The sequence below is a fragment of the Balaenoptera borealis genome (genome assembly GCF_965194805.1).
Source record: "Balaenoptera borealis genome assembly, chromosome: 2".
NCBI lineage: Eukaryota > Metazoa > Chordata > Mammalia > Artiodactyla > Balaenopteridae > Balaenoptera > Balaenoptera borealis.
The window spans coordinates 169,711,771-169,732,384 of record NC_138867.1 but is presented as its reverse complement, the minus strand read 5'-3'; the positions used below and the strand labels follow the sequence as shown (position 1 = coordinate 169,732,384).

Sequence of the window (20,614 nt, the reverse complement as noted above, 5' to 3'; positions counted from 1 at the left end):
ATTAAATATACCATTTTAACCATATTCAGTTTTTCAAACTTGTCCTATGCTAAGGAATTAGAAACATTCATTTTGTTCTTCATTAAAAAAATTCTACCTGAACACTACCCTTGGTGGTGATGCTGTACTTTTAGATGGCGGTATCTAAATTCTACATTTTTGAAACAGGAAGACAAGAGTACAGCCATTTTGGAAAAGGACGAGGGAATGGCCATGAGCCAGTGGGGCTTGACAAGCCCAGTAAAACAGAGCACCTAAAAGCATAGGCTTCTGAGACAATAACCAATGATCCACAGGAGTAAAGATTTGCTCTCTCTTTGTTCCACCCATGTATGTACATAGTTTCCAAAGAATAAAAGCGGGACTATAAAATCCTCCACCTAGCAGTCACCCAACTCCCAGTTCCCTGAAAGATACAGATAAAGGCCTGACACACATTCCTAAGTTGTTTTTACAGGAAGCAGATGCCCACTAGATAAAAACTACTGACCAGGGACTTCCCTTATGGTCCAATGGGTAAGACTCCGCGCTTCCAATGCAAGGGGTCCGAGTTCAATCCCTAGTCGGGGAACTAGATCCCGCATGCATGCTGCAACTAAGAGTTCGCATGCCAGCACTAAGAAGCCCACATGCCACAACTAAGACCCGGTGCAGCCATAATAAATAAATAAATAAAAATAAAATTAAAAAAAACAAAAAACAAAAAACTACTGACCACAAGAATATAGACCCCAGACAGGTTGAAACCAGAAGGTTGATGACGCTTGAAACTTCACCTTGATGCCAACCAGTCTGAGAACTCAGCACAAGCTGATCAAGCACCCTGCGGTCCCCTCCCTCGTACTGCCTTTAAAACCCTTTCTCTGAAAGTCCTCGGGGAGTTGGCACCTTTTTCTGCCTTCTCCCTTGTGCACAAGCTATCTCTTTCAATAAAAAGCTTTGCTTTCCTAAGAGTCTTGTGGGAGTGATATTCATTTCTATGGTATTGCTGTCCAAGAATCTGGAGAGGGTCCAGTAACATTTCCTTCATTTGGGATCTCTCATAGGTGAGCACACTGAATCTTCACTAAAAGGCTTGAGAATATATTTTTCATGTGCGTAATCTTTTTCTGAGATTATAATCATACGTGATTATTTTAGTCATTGGGAAGTATGCTTGAGACCATGAGATGTGATAGCTATGGAGTTGCCTGACAACACGTGATTTATTAATTAATCAGGAATTCAGCAAAGTGCTTCCTTTCATCATTTTTCCACTGGTTCCCAGGCCCTTCTTCACCCTCACATGCACTCAGTCTGGCCTCACGTGAGTTTCTGGGGTTCCAGTTGAATCAATTTTCTGCAGGAGTAGGACTCTAGCCATACATACATACCTCTATCATCAAACACCATCCAGTGTCATGTGACCTTAATTCTATGTATAAACCTATAAAACATATATAAGCAAATATATAAATATATAATATATAAATGTATAGACATTAATTTATATATAAATTGTTTTATATATAAATCTGCAAATAAATATTAAAATGTAAACTTATATTCCTGTGTATCCTATCCTGAATAATTTCAAATGGTGTGAGGCAAGAAAGGTCCCTTGGCCTTTGCCTATCTCTTCATAATGGCTCCTTTTAAATCTGTGCTCTTTACCTCTAATGACATAAGATCTCATGTATCAATAAGATCTGCTTTATGGAACAGCTTAGACCAGGTGGAGACAAGTAAGCAGTATGGTTGGGGAGACAATATCACATTTTATAAATAAGAAATAAGAAAAAATACACGATGGAAAACAGATCTCAGAAGGGCACTTGCTGATATGTACCTAAAAAGAAGGGCAATTGTAACATATCAAATTTCAGTTAAAAATATTGAAACTCTATACACGAAAGCTATCCAAATAAGGAATAGTTGTTTCACTTCTAATTATAATCTTGAAAATGCATATAAAAAATATATATATATATTTACACACACATACATATAAGATTGTTAAATATATATAAATGTTTCAAAAGAAACATGTAAGGACAAAAGAGGATAGTGGCTTCTATAAAAGAGTGGAAACTTAGAAACCCCTAGATGAGACTTTCAATATCCACAAGGAACATTTTGTGTTGCAACTCTTAAAAAGTTACATACATAACTCTTCATGTGTACTGATTGGCCAGTTGTTAAATTCCAGTTTTATTCATGATATGACAAGTAATCAGTTATTTAAATATTTTAGTCTATGTCTAATAACCATTTTTTTGTTGTTGTTTTATTTTAAGGTAGTGTGTAGTTAGAGGATATGAAAGAGGAGTGGCGTTTTGAGTAGTTTATAAAAACAAAATTGGCTTTCTAGTGCTGGTTGGGTTGATAAGTGTTAGTATCTTTTCTCCTGAAGCTTCTCTATTAACGGAAAACTCAGTGATATATTCTGTTTTTCAAAGGTGAATTAGGGAGCATGTGAAAAACAACAACAACAACAAAGAACTTTTGCTTGAGACCAAATAAAAAGCATCAGAATTACCAAATAATTTGAATTCAAAGTGTGATGGCTTTGTTTTGATAGAGATGTTTCACAGAGAGTTCCCTTGTGGTGGTTTGATTTCTCTAACTTGATAATTACTTGGTGTCCCAGGGAGACTATTTATTAAAAATAGGTCAGTTTAAAAGCATAGGGGCTGAACAAAGATTTAAATTAACTCTCATAGAACATGAGGGAAAAAAAAGGCTTTAAAGCAGACTTGTTTTCTTTACTTAACAACTTCCTGGAGCTGGGAGCCCTGCCAGTTAAACCCCTGCCCTGGACATGTCAAGGGACTTGTTAGAGCACTACAATGTAACAATAAAAAGTTATAATTAAATAGAGGAAATTACAAGCACTTGCCTCTGTAGTCTGGATCCCAGGAGAAGAGCTTGTTTAAACATCCCTTGGGCTTCTAACTCAGCTCTCCCTGCATTCTGGACATTAATGAAGCCCCAGGTTCACTTAAGGGGAACTTGACAACAGTGCAATCAAAGAGAAACTTTGAGGAAAAGTTTTAGGTTTCTCTGGGATCAGATAGATGCCATTCTTCAAGCACAATGCATGGGCCATTTGCCTATCATTAAACACACTGTGTCTGTGTTTACAAGTGTATTGGGAGTGGGAGGATAATAGTGTATTCATTAATTTGAAGTAGTAGAACAGCAAAATGAGCTCTCCTTGGTGCCTGTGGGATCATTTAACTCCTATGCTCATGCCTCATGAGGCCCTTCTGCACATGATGATTAACCACTGGAATAAACTGATCATTCCAAGTACAAACTCTTTTCCCTGACATACCACTTATTTCATTATCTTGAAGACGTTAACTCCAGACTCATAACTTAGCTTTATTTTAATATTTTGACTATGTCACAGCATTTGTGGTAAAACTGTCACTGAGCTAAAAATATAAGTGGGTATTTTAATGGGTGTAGAAACACATGCTGTTCAACTCTCTTACTTCACAAGAGCTCTTGACTGTTTCAATTTTATACAAAATTTCACTTATTCATAAAGCCCAAGAACTGGGGCTAGAATATTCAAAAGCAAAAACCTATAAATGGTATCAATATGGTAAAACATTTAGTCGTCAGTGAAAGATACAAAAATTATAGGATAGACTGAATTGACTTATGTCAGCCTTCCTGTTAAAAAAAAAAATGTTTTATTATCTTGGAGGGATCGAGGGAGAAGATGGCGGAAGAGTAAGACACGGAGATCACCTTCCTTCCCACAGATACAGTAGAAATACATCTACACGTGGAACTGCTCCTACAGAACACCCACTGAACGCTGGCAGAAGACATCAGACCTCCCAAAAGGCAAGAAACTCCCCATGTACTTGGCCGTGTGGATGAAAGGCTCTTGGTGCTCCAGCCAGGCATCAGGGCCGTGCCTCTGAGGTGGGAGAGCCAACTTCAGGACACTGGTCCACAAGAGACCTCCCAGCTCCACGTAATACCAAACAGCAAAAATCTCTCAGCGATCTCCATCTCAACATCAAGACCCAGCTTCACTCAATGACCAGCAAGCTACAGTGCAGGACACCCTATGCCAAACAACTAGCAAGACAGGAACACAGCCCCATCCATTAGCAGAGAGGCTGCCTAAAATCATAATAAGGCCACAGACACCCCAAAATACACCACCAGACGTGGACGTGCCCAACAGAAAGACAAGATCCAGCCTCATCCACCAGAACTCAGGCACTAGTTCCCTCCATCAGGAAGCCTACACAACCCACTGAACCAACCTTAGCCACTGGGGACAGATACCAAAAACAACGGGAACTACGAACCTGCAGCCTGTGAAAAGGAGACCCCAAACACAGTAAGATAAGCAAAATGACAAGACAGAAAAACACACAGCAGATGAAGGAGCAGGGTCAAAACACACCAGACCTAACAAATGAAGAGGAAATAGGTAGTCTACCTGAAAAAGAATTCAGAATAATGATAGTAAGGATGATCCAAAATCTTGGAAACAGAATAGACAAAATGCAGGAAACATTTAACAAGGACGTAGAGGAACTAAAGAGGAACCAAGCAACAATGAAAAACACAATAAATGAAATTAAAAATACTCTAGATGGGATCAATTGCAGAATAACTGAGGCAGAAGAAAGGATAGGTGACCTGGAAGATAAAATGGTGGAAATAACTACTGCAGAGCAGGATAAAGAAAAAAGAATGAAAAGAACTGAGGACAGTCTCAGAGACCTCTGGGACAACATTAAACGCACCAACATTCGAATTATAGGGGTCCCAGAAGAAGAAGAGAAAAAGGAAGAGACTGAGAAAATATTTGAAGAGATTATATTTGAAAACTTCCCTAATATGGGAAAGGAAATAGTTAATCAAGTCCTGGAAGCACAGAGAGTCCCATACAGGATAAACCCAAGGAGAAACACGCCAAGACACATATTAATCAAACTGTCAAAAATTAAATATAAGGAAAACATATTAAAAGCAGCAAGGGAAAAACAACAAATAACACACAAGGGAATCCCCAAAAGGTTAACATCTGATCTTTCAGCAGAAACTCTGCAAGCCAGAAGGGAGTGGCAGGATATACTTAAAGTGATGAAGGAGAAAAACCTACAGCCAAGATTACTCTACCCAGCAAGGATCTCATTCAGATGTGATGGAGAAATTAAAACCTTTACAGACAAGCAAAAGCTGAGAGAGTTCAGCACTACCAAACCAGCTTTACAACAAATGCTAAAGGAACTTCTCTAGGCAAGAAACACAAGAGAAGGAAAACACCTACAATATCAAGTACTATTTAAAATCAATTCTCTTGTTTTCTTAAGCAATTGTTAACCCCCAATTTCGTGAATACTACCAAGTAAGTCACTTGAAAATCATCTAGAGCAATCTATTTCACTTAGCAAGTCTAAAGCTATAGTTCAACAATTTTATTTACAGTTCTATGACAAAAATTACTATGAACAGCTATACCCTGGATAAGTAATCAGGTAAAGCTAGTTTGACTCACTAAATCTGATTTACTGAGTTAATAAGCCAGTTGATTTAGAATAGGTCTAATGCATATTTCTCATCCATTCTGCATTAAACTATTTCCCATGCCTAAAATGTCTTTTTTCCCATTCGTACATATCCGAATTCCTACTTCTGTGCTGTAGGGCTTGGCTCAACTACACCTGCCTTTAGTGAAACTTTTTTCACCTGCACAATTGGTGATAATTTTAGTCTCCTCAAGACTCCCACGGGGTTACCTCTGTTGTGACACTTGAGAAACAACCTGACACTCCCAACTACTTTTTGTTTTTCTTCCTTAGGGGCTCATTAGGCAGAAGCCATGTGTGAGTTATCTTTTTTCCTCTACGGAAAGCACCAGAGACCGCCCACGTAATGGAAGTTCCAAAATAAAGAATTCTGAACGACTGAAAAAGACAGGGAATGCAAACAAGTTATCTGCTGCTTTTTGCACGTTCTGCAGTACGGCACAGCCGGAAACCAGACACACCAGGTGGTAGAGGTTCAGGAGCATAACATTCTTTACCAGCAGAGTGTTTCCTTCCATTACTTACAGGTTTCTTTGTGGCCAAGCCTATGTTTGAGAAAGCATGAAAAGAAGGAATCAAGATGCACCAAAGGTCTACAAAGCAACTGTCACACGTGTACACTTTGAAAGGAATCAAACAGGCACTTGACAATGATGCCAAGGCCATTAAAAAGAGGATCGTTTTGTACAAAGGTTTTACATAAGCCAGCATTTTAAAAAAATATAACTTCTCTACAGTAACAAGTTATTTTAACTAAAACAAAAGTATTGAGATGTGCAGAAATGCAAAAATAAATTTTTAAAAAATCCCAAAGTATGATACATTTTATGTATCATGCAGAAACACTCAAGTTTATTGAATCTTTGAACACCTTTGGCATTTCTGAATCTCAAGGACAGAGAAACACAGATACACACCCATGACTTTTGCCAAACAGAATCTTCAGAATTAGACCAAAATTTCAATTTAAAATGAATTTTTCTATGTAAAAACAATAAAAGTTATAAGACTGCAAGTTGCTGGGTGGTAGGTGAGTCAATGTTACTCTCCTATAAGCCTGTCAACCTTCGCTTTTCCTTTGATTTCATATAGAAAACACACACAAAAAAACAAATGAAACCCACTAGATAAAAGAGTGAAATGTGGAGACTTATCCTATATTTCAGTAGTAAAGAGGCAAGTATCTTTATATGAAATATTTGGTTGCAAAAACTAGACCTACGTGTTAATATTTTATTTAGAACAAGCCATATATTAAAATTCACATTTAAATATTAAATTTGAATTTCCTGAAAAAAAAATCATAGGTTAAAATGGTTATATTTATCCTTCAAATCTACTATATTTTATGTTATTTTATTTATTTATTTTAATAGATCTGTATTGGAGTATAATTGCTTCACAATTCTGCGTTAGTTTCTGTTGCACAACAAAGCGAATCAGCCATATGCATACACATGTCCCCATATCCCCTCCCTCTTGAGCCTCCCTCCCACCCTCCTATCCCACCCCTCTAAGTCATCGCAAAGCACTGAGCTGATCTCCCTGTGCTATGCTGCTGCTTTCTACTACATTTTAGCAGCATTAGGATGGAGTGTAAAATAGAGTGTATGTGGTAATATAGGATAAATATTTCATAGAGTGTAGCTTATTGATAATCACCACATGAACCTGTGTGATTTACATGCCTCTTAAAAATATATAGGAGCTCAGTTCATTTTGTGCTATTTTATTGTGTTTTTTAACTTAATTACCCTCAAAAAAAAATGTTTGTATGCATGTGGTTTGTATGTGTATACCCTTCCTTTACTTTCAGAAACTAATGCAAATATATTTGTATTAAAATTTTTTTTAATTACACTTTTCTTGTTAGAATATAAAAAAATTTCTAATAAAAGTTCCCATTTTTTTTTAGGCATACATAATTACAACATAAATGTGACACAATTCACACCATTATTTCACCCCTATACTCACCTGGATCTAAGTGTATACCCAGATATTGATTGGGCTTACCTCTATGTCTCCAAATAACTGAGGCAAATACAAAAAAAAGCCCAAGAAATAAAATTACTCTTAAAATAGCTCAATGAGCTTGTATACTTCAGTTACATTTCCACCTTGTTTAATCACGCTAAATAAAAAAAAAAATTTTAATTGTTTTATTCTCATTCCATGATGCCCTATTATATACCACCAGGTACTAATATTATAGAATTCCTAATACGTTTTACATATACATGTTTTATTTATATATATTTCCATTTCTAATATTATAGAAAAAGTCAACTTAGCTATTTTAAGAATGCTTTACATATGATATAAATTTTTAATAATAATATGTAATTAGTGTGATATCACAAATCTTAACTTCTTTGTATGTACTATTTGATTATTAAAATATCACTGTCTTGAAATAACAATTGGCAGACAAATCATAAGCTTTTTTTTGACTTAATAAACACTCTTAACGACTTCTATTTAATACACTATTGCCCAAGCAAGTTGATTAACAGAGAATCAAAAACATACATCTTTAAGTAGAAAAAAAAAAAAGCTGTCTCTATGAAGATGTTTACAATAGTTTATTATAGGTTATTTCCAATATTTCACCAATATGAAAAATTGACCAACTCAATGAAACCTTGTGAATACAATGTTAAAAAGTATAACTATGAATCATAAAATTTAAATTTAATATGAAATGATAAGAATGGCTAATTATATTGAAGCTATGTGGAATTATGTTTGTAGATAACAGGAAGAGAAAATGAAAATGTAAATATTGCTTGATAGGATAATGAGATTACAGGTGATCTTTTAAATGTTTCATTGTTATGCTAATACAATACCTTTATAAAACCTAAAAATCTTCAAACAACACATTTTTTAAAAATTGTGGTAAAATACACAAAACAGAAAATTTATCATTTTAACCATTTTAAAGTGGACAGTTCAGTGATATTAAGTCAACAAATTTTTACAATTTTCAGATGGCACCTGAATAAAAGATGTGTTGTCCATTGGTGATTTTAATGTATATGGTATATAACTAAAGTCACCACAAAACATTTTCTGGGAAATTGGCAGATCATAAATATAAAAAATTTATTTTGCTTTATATTAAACCTTATTGTTTTACTGTTTCAAAATTCAAATTTACTCACAAGGAAGAGTCAGTTTCATATTAGATTTGGTTTAACAAGTGCTGCTCCTGCTATTCATTCTTATCACCAAAAAAAAAAAAAGACTATTTGTGACTAACGATAATATGTTCCAGAAAATTAAAAGTTAAGGTCTCTTAGAAACCATGCAAACATTATCAGAAGTGAATTATAGCAAATTTATATATTCAGGAGAATGTGAAACTTAGACCATTGATTGTTAAAGGGTTTTAAAAGCTTTTTATTACATTTGGTAACAAAATTATAGGCTTAGTTGTAAAATCCTGGGTTAACTATCATTTGGAAAATTAAATATACATTACAGTAAACATTTAGAAAATGTTTTTCTAAAATGTTACATCTAGGTCAATAAACTTGTCTGTAGAAGTCTTTTATAAGGATAATACATATTTCAACTTTTTTTTATCATTGAGAGAAACAAGATATTGCCTGACTCAAAAAATTCAGCAAGAATTTCTAAGAAAGAAGCAGGGAACAATGGGAAGGTTGGAACTGGGAAGAAATTTTGCTTCTTATAGCACAAAAGGTAATTCTTCATATAAAAAAACAAAATCATCCCTCAAAAGCACCACTACTAAAATTATCATCAAAGTGCACCCCAAATTTCAATTGCAAAGTATTAGAAGTAATCATCAACCAGGAAATATTTTCAAAATAACAAACTTTTTATGAAATCCAGACAATAATGTTGGTTAATATTAACATCTCTTTAAATTCATTTATTATATCTGTATTCTACAAATTCTCATAAGTATCAAAATAATTATAGGCCTCCTAATATGCATGTGGTTAATATTGGTTGTTTTAATTTTAGCACACTGGAAAACATAAGGGATATAAGTTCTAGTAGCGTTAAAAAAAAGAGTTACCAATTCTAATAGTAGCTTTTGCTTTACGACCACTTCCCAAAATTATAGTTCTCTTTTTCTGTCTAGCAGCTTTGGATGGTTCCTTCACCGATGGAGAAGTTATCTGCTGGTACTGAGAGAGAAATGATAAATATGCCATTTAAGCTACAGGTAATTTATGAGGGTTTGATCTTAATTGGAAAATAAGATATTTTAAGTTAATAAAAGGTTTTCAATCTGCATTTCTGGGAACCTAAATTAAAGCATCACATGACATTTTCAAAAACAGAAGAGCCATTTCATTTGACTAAAAACTTAGTTTTAAGATGGCAGAAAGTACCTTGATAATTTTCTTTTAAGAAAGAAAGAAAAACAAGCCATTAAAGAGAAATTCTTCCAAGAGAACTAAAACATGTTACATACCTCTGACTTGGCACTCCTTCCATTCTGGAGACCTTTATTGATAACTGCTTTCATCACAGAATGATCTAAAGTAAAATAAATTGAAACTAGAGTAATTATTTCCCAATGAGTGGCTATTTCCATTTAAAACCAAAAGCCAACTAATTATTGTTTTTCCCATAAAATTAAATACACTTATTTCCCCCTTTGTGTATTCTAATTTCTTCCTCAAAAACCTAAGATGCCATCTTGCAGACTGCCCCCAGTGGCTACTATTTTGGCAGGAGCAAAGGTCAACTTTAAACATTTTGCATCTAAGGTGGCTTTGGATACCTCTGGATAGAAAGTACAGTCTGAGCACTGTCCAGACACTTAGATACCTAAAGCACATCTAAGATAACAAACCAAAGTCCTGATATTCCCTCAAAAGCTGCTCCTCCCATCAGCTCCCTTCTTCTAAGTGATACCACCCAGTTGCACACATAATCACCAACGACTTGTCTCCTTGTTACGATTTCCTTCATACCTCACATCTAATATATCTGCAAGTCTTGTTAGCTACACCCTCAAAACACAGCCTGAATTCAACCACTTTTCACTTGCTCCAAACTTCCAGCCTAAGCGAAGCCATAAACATCTCTTATTTGGACCACTGTGATAGTTTCCTAACTGGTCTCCCTGTTTCTCTTCTTTATCCTCCCAAGTCTATTCTCTATACCAGGTCACCTTATTCAGATACTACTTGGATCATGCCTTTTTCCAGTTCAAAACCCTCTACTCATTTAGAATAATCCACATCTTTACTCTGGCCTTCAAGACTTTACAAGATCAGACCCCTGGCTAGCTCCTTGACCTCATGTCATACCACACTCTTCTTCACTCAGTACTCTGGCCATGTTGGCCTCCTTGCTTTTCCTTAAATACTCCACCCACCTACATGCCTGCATACTCATTGCCTCCTTGTCCTGGAGTGTGCTTACCCCAGATCTTCCATGGCTTGCTCCTCTCTTCATTCAGGTCTCCGTTCAAATGCCACTTCTCCAGTGAAGCTGTCCCCTAACAAACCTATCCAATGTAGTCCTACCTGCCCCTCCTCACTCTCCTTACATTACGATATTTCTGCACTTCCTATTGTCTAAAATTATATTACTTATCTGTTTACTCATTTCTATCTGAACTCCTTCACTAGAATGTAAGCTCCACGAGGGCAAGACTTTTGTCTGTCTGGTTCACTGCTTTATCCCTAGTGCCTAAACCCGTATCTGGCACACAGAAGCTATTAAAAAAATTACTTGTGAAACTGACAAATGAATAAAGTACTCCTTGCAAGAATTCACAGGTTGCACAAGAAGGAAATAATGCTCTTGGTAGAAGCAGGCTTAGTATCTAGGTTCACCTCTATTCAGAGTAGAGATAAGAACAATTTAAAGGTATAACTCACTTTAATTAGTACATTATCTGCTAAAAACATAAGGGAAGTGCAACATTATAAAAGTACAGTTGACGCTTGAACAACATGGGTTTGAACCTCGCGGGTCCACTGACACACGGATATTTTTCAATAAATATGTACTATCGTCCTACACGAGCCAAGGTTGGTTGAATCCACAGATGCGGAACCACTGACTATAAACTTATACCCAGATTTTCAACTGCGTAGGGGTCGGCACCCCGACCCCCACGTTGTTCAAGGGCCAACTGTATATGATGAGGAAAGTTCAACACGTTAAGTTTTAAAAATTGTCAATACGTGAACAAATTCTTTTTGTTTTGCTATGTGTTTATCAATTTAAAAAAAAAGTGACCACATATCAACGAGTGGATTTTTTCTTATATCCAAAACGACCAGAGTTCTGTTGGTTTCAAGGGTCTTTAGCAAAGCCTTTGCTCCTTCACTGGTGAGGCCACACTGCTGCAGGTCAAGTGCTTTCGATGAAAGACAAAAGGTCACTTGCTAACTCTATACAGATTTAACATATAGACAACTCTCATTTTCTCACGTGTGGAAGAGGCCTGCACAAGACCAGCCATGGCAGGTTTGTAATTTTGGGTACGGAGAAAAACAGAAACGTATACGCACACACATAATGCATAATCCAATTTAAAAACCTCTTCTTGGAATGTTCATTGCAGCTCTATTTACAATAGCCAGGACATGGAAGCAACCTACGTGTCCATCGACAGATGAATGGATAAAGAAGATGTGGCACATATATACAATGGAATATTACTCAGCCATAAAAAGAAACGAAATTTAGTTATTTTTAGTGAGGTGGATGGACCTAGAGTCTGCCATACAGAGTGAAGTAAGTCAGAATGAGAAAAAGAAATACCGTATGCTAACACATATATACAGAATTTTTTTTAAAAAATGGTTATGAAGAACCCAGGGGCAGGACAGGAATAAAGACGCAGACATAGAGAATGGACTTGAGGACACGGGGAGGGGGAAGGGGAAGCTGGGACGAAGTGAGAGAGTGGCATGGACATATAGACACTACCAAATGTAAAATAGATAGCTAGTGGGAAGCAGCTGCATAGCACAGGGAGATCAGCTCGGTTCTTTGTGAACACCTAGAGGGGTGGGATAGGGAGGGTAGGAGGGAGACGCAAGAGGGAGGAGATATGGGTATATATAAATGTATAGCTGATTCACTATGTTACAAAGCAGAAACTAACACACCATTGTAAAGCAATTATACTCCAATAAAGAAAAAAACAAAACAAAACAAACCTCTTCTTGGATGTGCAATGATAACCCTGCCTTTAGCACCAATAAATCATCCAACATATTTTACAATTACAGAACTGAAGAATAAATATATATAACCTATGAGCAAAAAACATCACAAAATGAATCTCAGTTGAGAATTAGCAAGGGCGGCAGTGGCAGTGTAAACCTCACAAGCAAAAACTGGTGGAGCTCAGAAATGCACTGCATTCTTTTGATCATGATCTTGAGCTTCAAATCACACTTGAAACTAGTTAAAAGGGGAAAACAAAATAAAATAGAAGAAATGTAACAACTGTTAGTTTTAGAGCAAAAAAGACAAGTCTAAGAGGATACACATAATAACAAATTCAAAGAATGTATGAATAGAGACTACATACTAAAAACCTATCATGAAAGTATGATGGTCAAGAACTCTCTGAGTAACAGGTCAGACAAAAACTGGAACAAATGATCATGAATTCTAGTAGTTCTGGGGCTGAACAACCTACTCATTTAAACCAAAGGGATCATCACAAAAGCACAGGTATTAAAAAATATTACATGAAAGGAAACTATCATGAGTCATCTTTTTAAGTGTTGTGTGGACCATCACATTAAAATAACTGGAGTCTTTCAACACCCCACAACACACAGAAATAGCAAGTCAGACATATGGATCTGACAGGATATGATACAACCCTTACAAACTCTCACTACAGAAGAATGGACACAGGGTGTAATTAACCAACTAGCCAAATTAATACAGCCAGTAAACCTCACGAGTAAATCAAATGAATACAAAATAAAACAAACTGTGGTTATTCTCCTATCAGATTAAACCAAGGCTTTTAAAGGCTTTTATTCTGTAATAACTGAAAAACTGGACATAGCTTATATACAAGAATGGATAAGCTATGTGTACTGTGGCATATTCATATAATAGAACACTGAACAGTCCCAAAAAATGATGCAGTAGATGCAAATTTACTGACTTGCTAAAATGCTCATACTAAATTAACTGAAAAAAGTTATAAAATTTGGAGGAATCCCACTTGCATGAAAAAGGCAGAGGTACTCATTTTTGTAGTTTTACAGTTTTTTGAAAGTGCTACAAGCCAGTGTTTGTGAGAGGCAGGCTTCACATCCACTGTTGGGGTGGACTACAAATTGGCATAGCGTTTCTGGGTGGTAATTTGGCAATGTGTATGAAAAGTCTTAAAAATATGTCACACTTAGTCATTCCACTTCTAGTACCTTATTCTACAGAGGTAATCCCAATGGACATACAGATGTATATACAACGTATTCACATTGTTTCTGACAGGGAAAAGCAAACTGTCTAAATCTAATTGCAAAGTATTGATTAAACTATGGGACATCAATACGATGGAATACTACATGATACATCATTAAGCGAAAAAAGCAGGAATATGAAATAGCAAGTATACTACAATTCTATTTTTGTAATCACTAAGTGTACAAATATATTTACAGAAAAAAAAGACTGAAAATATATACACCAAAATGAACAGTGATTATGTCTGGGTATTAAGATTACAGGTAATTGTTCTCTTGTTACTCTGTATTTTCTATAAAGAATATATGCAACTCTTAGAGAAAGTTTAAAAGCAACATAAAAGCTAACAGAAAAATGAGGTTTTAAAAAAAAAATCCTATCACAACAGTATCATGCCAAAAGCTAAGCATATCTCATATTAAAAATTCAAAGGCTTCCCTGGTGGCGCAGTGGTTGAGAATCTGCCTGCCAATGCAGGACACACGGGTTCGAGCCCTGGTCTGGGAAGATCCCACATGCCACAGAGCAACTAGGCCCGTGAGCCACAATTACTGAGCCTGCGCGTCTGGAGCCTGTGCTCCGCAACAAGAGAGGCCGCGGCAGTGAGAGGCCCGCGCACCGCGATGAAGAGTGGCCCCCGCTTGCTGCAACTAGAGAAAGCCCTCGCACAGAGATGAAGACCCAACACAGCCAAAAATAAATAAATAAACAAAGTAAACAATGCGTTTTAAAAAAAAAAAAAATTCAATACTTTCAATTTTAGAATTTACCTCTAAGCCATAAATCCTCACTAAGAGATTCTGCAAAAGCACTTGCACCCAGGTCACCAATGAGCATGCTGCAGTTCAGAGTGATGCGCCTCAAACCAGCCATACAGTCGAGATCAGGTCTCCTGGAACGAAGACTCTCAGCCCAGGTTGCTTCATGCCTTCTGGTAGTCTGATACTTCAAAGATTTAATGGGATGAAATTACGATGCTTGAATAAGGAAACAGTGTGTGCCTACTGAGTATGGCTTATTATGTCAGAGATTTACACACACACATATCAAGCATATATGCCAGGAGAATCAACCTGAGAAATTAAACAGTCAGTTCTGGTTTACGAGTCCAGTGACCCAGATTCTAGTCGGTCAGTGATTAGATTCCACCCACTGGATGACCTGCTTTTGAACACTTATGTAAAGTTGGACAACTCAATTACAGTCTATGAATTATTTTCCTTACCTTCTAAGTCAGGGAATTGGTTCTAAATTCTATCGTTGCTGAGGCTCTAAATGTCATCATTCTGTCCTCCAATGGTCTCCAAACACCTGACTGGGCAACCCAAAGAAAACTTTTTAATATGCATCTTATTTATTAACAAATTATACACATGAAGTTCTATACATATAATTTATGTACATTATAAACTACACAGATATTTTTTAAATGATACAAAGGTAAATAGGTTCTAATATTTTCTTTTCCTAACTCCTAAGGCATTATTTTATTTATTTTTTAAAAATATTTATTTATTTGTTTGTTTGTTCGTTTGGCTGTGCCGAGTCTTTAGTTGTGGCATGCCGGATATTTTAGTTGTGGCATGTGGGCTCTTAGTTACGGCATGTATGTGGGATCTAGTTCCTTGAGCAGGGATCGAACCCAGGCCCCCTGCATTGGGAGCACACAGTCTTAACTGCTGGACTGCCAGGGAAGTCCCAGGCATTATTTTAAAAACTATATTTACAAAATGGATCTCACATGCTCCCTAGGGTATGCACACAAGCTTTAGAGGCCTGGACTATGCAGAGCCAGTTTGATGTGCCTTGGGAAAATAATGGTTTAACATTTAACCACAAGTATTGTCTTAAAGACATTCAATTCTCTTTTTTTTCTTTTTTTTTTTTAAATTAATTAATTAATTTATTTATTTTTGGCTATGTTGGGTCTTCGTTTCTGTGCTAGGGCTTTCTCTAGTTGTGGCAAGTGGGGGCCACTCTTCATCGCGGTGCATGGGCCTCTCACTATCGCGGCCTCTCTTGTTGTGGAGCACAGGCTCCAGACGCGCAGGCTCAGTAGTTGTGGCTCACGGGCCTAGTTGCTCCGCGGCATGTGGGATCTTCCCAGACCAGGGCTCGAACCCGTGTCCCCTGCATCGGCAGGCGGACTCTCAACCACTGAGCCACCAGGGAAGCCCCAAGACATTCAATTCTTTATATTCATAAAATAAATTTTGGTAACAGGGAACACTGACTTTAAATGAAAAAAGTCTTTTTACATTCTTGAAAAAATAAAAGACTCAAAGTGCCTTTGACACTCTAAAAGGAAAATCATCAGTGTCATTTTTCTATTAACAATAACTTATAAAAGCTCCAAGGAGAAATAACAGCAATCACTTACACAGTGCTTAGTATGTGCCAGGCACTATTTATGCAAATGAGTTCATTTAAACCTCATAATGAGGCACAGACGTTAAGTGATTTGTCCATGGTCACTAGCTATGAAATGGGAGAAAGGGAATTTGAACCTAGGCCATTTGGCTTAGGCACCCAAGTTCTTGACTGTTTTCTACCCCAGGGGTCAATGGACTTGCCCTGTATAGGCTCAAAGAATTTTTCAATTTTTAAAATCTAAATTTAAACATTTCCAGCTTTGTGGGCTATACAGTTTCTGTTGCAACTACCCTACCCCACTGGCATAGGGTGAAAGTAGCCACAACTACCATGTAAACAATGGGTGCAACTATGTTCCAAAAAAAACTTTCTTTACAAAACCAGGTGCATTTTAGCAAGTCAGAACCAGGCTGGATCTGGCCCACCAGCCATAGTTTACCTATCCCTGATCTGTACCACCAAACTATTAAAAAGGCTTCATGTCAAAGTATTAAATAACTTTAGGCCTAAATACCGTAATTATAACCACTGTAAAGTTAAGGCATTATTTTAAAAACTGTATTTACAAATCGCTGATGTAGTGATTTTTATTAGTTTATAAACTACAGCAGCTAATAAACAGTTGATTTATTTAAGTCTTGAAGACTATAATGGCATAGTTTCTTCACAGTATCACAATCAATGTTTTCAGTAACTAAAAATACATAAAAGTATTATTATGTATTATATATTAAATCTCTTATTTCTAAAATTAAGTGGACTATCTTTACTAAATGGTAGAATCCCAAACTAAAAACTGGTCATATTCTGTCAACAAAACGAAAGCTGCACTCACATGTATCAAAAGACAAAAATTAACTGCCATCTGGGTCAATGTATTAATGTGCTTCAATCACATATGTTTTCATGAAAGTTTAAACATAAAATCACCTTTAAGATCTTGGCCATGTGATCTGCTCCCTGCCATGTCAGATTACACCCCGTGAAGTGTACTGTCTTAAGAGTGATAGAGTTCTTTATACCTTGACAAATAACTAAAAGGAAAAAAAAACCACACACACAAGATGAAGAGCCTATACATTTGTAAATCTTGACTTATTTGCTTGTCTTGAGTCAATTGGAGGTTTATAGCCACAGTCTTAAAATCATTAACTACAATCTTCCCAAACAGGTAATTGACGAACTGATGCATTCTAAAACTTGTCAGTAACAAAGTGTTATTCCAGTTTACAGCAACAGTTTACTTCTATTTAGATACTAAAACTGAATACACTGAATACTGCAAACTTTATTCCCAACCACTCATTAAAGTACTACATACCTTTTGAGACACAGGAAAAAAAAGAAACACCTAAAAAGAATAAGATTTTTCCTATTTTCATTTCCAATGATATATCCCAATCTTGATTACCAATCAGCGATTTAAATGTCAACTATAAACCCAGTATTTTATTAGGTGCTATGCAGTATACTAGAGCAATAGAAGAGAGAGGACCTCAAACCCTCTGTTCCCTCAAATTGAAAGGCAGGCTTCCTGACCCCTCCAGACCACTACTGGACACAGGGAACACACTAATGTTTCAGGACCCCAACCAACAGTCACCTGCTTTGTGATTACTTCCATGACACACCCTCACCAACACCACTGAATTTGCTGCTCCTACGGGATGTTACATTTATTTCCTATTTTAACACATACCACAGTGCATTACAATTATGATTGCAGATACATGTTCTAACAATCTAAAGAGAATGATGACTTTCTTGCTCTTTACATCTTGCTATTTCCCTTCTCATGATATTTCTTGAAGAGAAACCATAAAAATATAAACAAACACAAAAAACAGAAATTATACAAAATGTGTGTTTTGTGGCTTAACACAAACGTAAGTAAAATTAGTTCTGACAGCATCCAGCATGACAAACTTCCATGGTACATATGAGAATGGACCAAGGTTTGAGCAGGTACAGGAGACAATCCAGGCATGAACAACACCAAGAAAAGGTAGACAGGAAGTAACATGGTGTGTAGGAAATCACGAGACCAGTCTGATGGGAAGAGACTTAAAGAAGACTGAAACTCACTTTCTAAACCTCCATCTCCAATAGGACAATTCACAAGACACAGGTGCACCAAATTGGCTGATTTATTCAATCCCTTTAATGGGGAGAACAAGTTTAAACTTTTATTGGTTTAGTTTGCCCCAAAAGCAACTATCAAATGTTGGCAGGACACAATGAAAGCTTACCTTTGTTAACATAGTTAAGTCTCTCTCTCTCAGAACTAGCCCATTTAGCTCCAGGTTCCTTAGCGCACCCGACGCACTTACACAGCATTCATGAGCTTTACACAACTGGAAGGTCACATCTTTATTTCTTATCGCAGGAACACGACTTCTGTAAACTTTATTTCTGTCACAACCTAAACCAAAATTATTGTAAAATGAGTAATTTAAACGTTTTATCATCATTAAAAAGCATCTAAAAAATAAAAAAAAAAAAGCATCTGCTCTGTGCTAAGGATTAGAAATGACTCCTGCCCTTAAAGCCTTCACTAAGGAGGGACATGTGTAAACTCAAAATTTCAATCACATGAGATAAAGAACCATAACCTTTATGCACAGAGGTTCCTATGGAGGCAAAAAGTTATATCTGACGGCTTCATGATAACCCTGAAGTAGAATCTAGAAAGCTGAGGCTCTGCACAGTTGGAGGAGGAGGTGCATTAAATGCAGAGGGAGCACCCGTGCAAAGACACTCAAGCCTGACACCTGCTGGGCACTGTAAATACTGCAGGTGGGGATGACTAAAGGCCAGGGGTCCAAGTGTGAGAACAGACAGAAATGAAAATAGAGATGTTGGCCAAAGCAAGCCTGGGAGAGAGCATGGCTTGTATCCCACAGGTGATGAGGCTTGGGGCTACCACTGGCTGAGTAAGGGTGCCTCCGCTGATTAGAAAAAGGTGCCCCCGCTGCTGAAGGACCGATTAGATAAAGGGAGTGATCACAAAAAGCTCCCCTTCCTCAGGGCCAAAGAGCCCCATGAGGCTTGGCCGAGCACAGTTCAGACTACACGCCTCTGGGCAGAGCACACGCTGGGCGGCTAGTACGCACTAACTCTGTGTGGGCAAGTCATTAGCAGCATTATTTTAGGCGTATCTTTTCATGTTAGAAGATCACTCAACCCGAGTAGGCAGATGAACTTAGAGGAACAGAGCCCAGGAGCCACGAAACCACCCAGGAGCTTCTGCCATAGTCCGGGCAAAATGGAATATGGATGAAGAAGCAAATTGAGGAGGAGGCCAAAATCTACAAGCTAGACCCACTGCATGCAAGACATAAAGAAAGGTCAGTGAAGGAACTCTGAAGAGAATGGGCTCTGCAATAAATTGTTCTTACATTCAATGTAAAATATTAGGCAAAATTAAGTACACTGGCCTTTAAGGTCCCTTCCAGCTATAATTTCTTTTGATTTCTAACCTATTACTCAGGTTAAGTAAAGTCCCTTCAGAGGTACAGAACAGTTCCTACACCTGAATGGGATGCAAAGAATAATCTGACTTCTCTTCACCAGGGATGAGTTGAACTGTCCTTGCAGAAGAGATAACAGATGGTGTGAACCCCAGATCCTAGAAAAGGGCCAGGCACACAATAAGTATTCAGCTTTTTGAAAACAAATGAACAATCATTTCCTCTCCTAGATCTTCACACCCTTCCTCTGCTGGCTACTTTCTCTCAGCTTATAAACATCCTCAAATATACCCACTTAAAAAACTCTCAGACCTATGATTCTTTGGATCTTCTTGTGGGTAACCTAAGTCTCTCCCATGCCTTCAAATACCTGTCCTCCCAAAAAGCCCAGATCTGTACCTTGGGCCCAGACACGTCTACCAGGCCCCTCTAAAGCACTGAAGATTAAGTAAGATCCTCTCCCCACCCCAATCCCTTCCTACTGTGCTCTGTATCTCACAAAAAGATGCAGCTGTAAACTGTCACCCACGCTTGCTGCCCTCCCTTTTCTAACTGGTCACCAGGCCTCACGCATTCTCTCTCGGATCTCCAAAATCCAGTCCAACCTTTTATAACTTAAGTGGGACCCTTAGATTACAATTCACCCTGCACCCAATCAAGTGCCTTCCACATGGAGGTCTGAGTGAACCTCTAAACCAGAAGTCCATCTCCTTGTTCTTTAGGGTTTCCCACAGCCTTCAGGATAAACATCCAAACTTCTGACAGGACAAACAAGGCCCC

The 20,614-nt window shown here is 37.2% G+C and overlaps 1 long non-coding RNA gene across 1 annotated transcript; it reads right to left on the bottom strand.

Moving 5' to 3' along the window:
• Positions 1 to 4,826: 4,826 nt before the first annotated feature.
• Positions 4,827 to 18,841, bottom strand: LOC309623037. The gene is made up of 6 exons (XR_014241241.1): positions 18,614 to 18,841; positions 15,217 to 15,306; positions 14,762 to 14,936; positions 10,962 to 11,994; positions 10,003 to 10,067; positions 4,827 to 9,712 (listed from the first exon to the last, which is right to left on the bottom strand). It is a non-coding gene; the product is annotated as an uncharacterized lncRNA (long non-coding RNA).
• Positions 18,842 to 20,614: the final 1,773 nt, after the last annotated feature.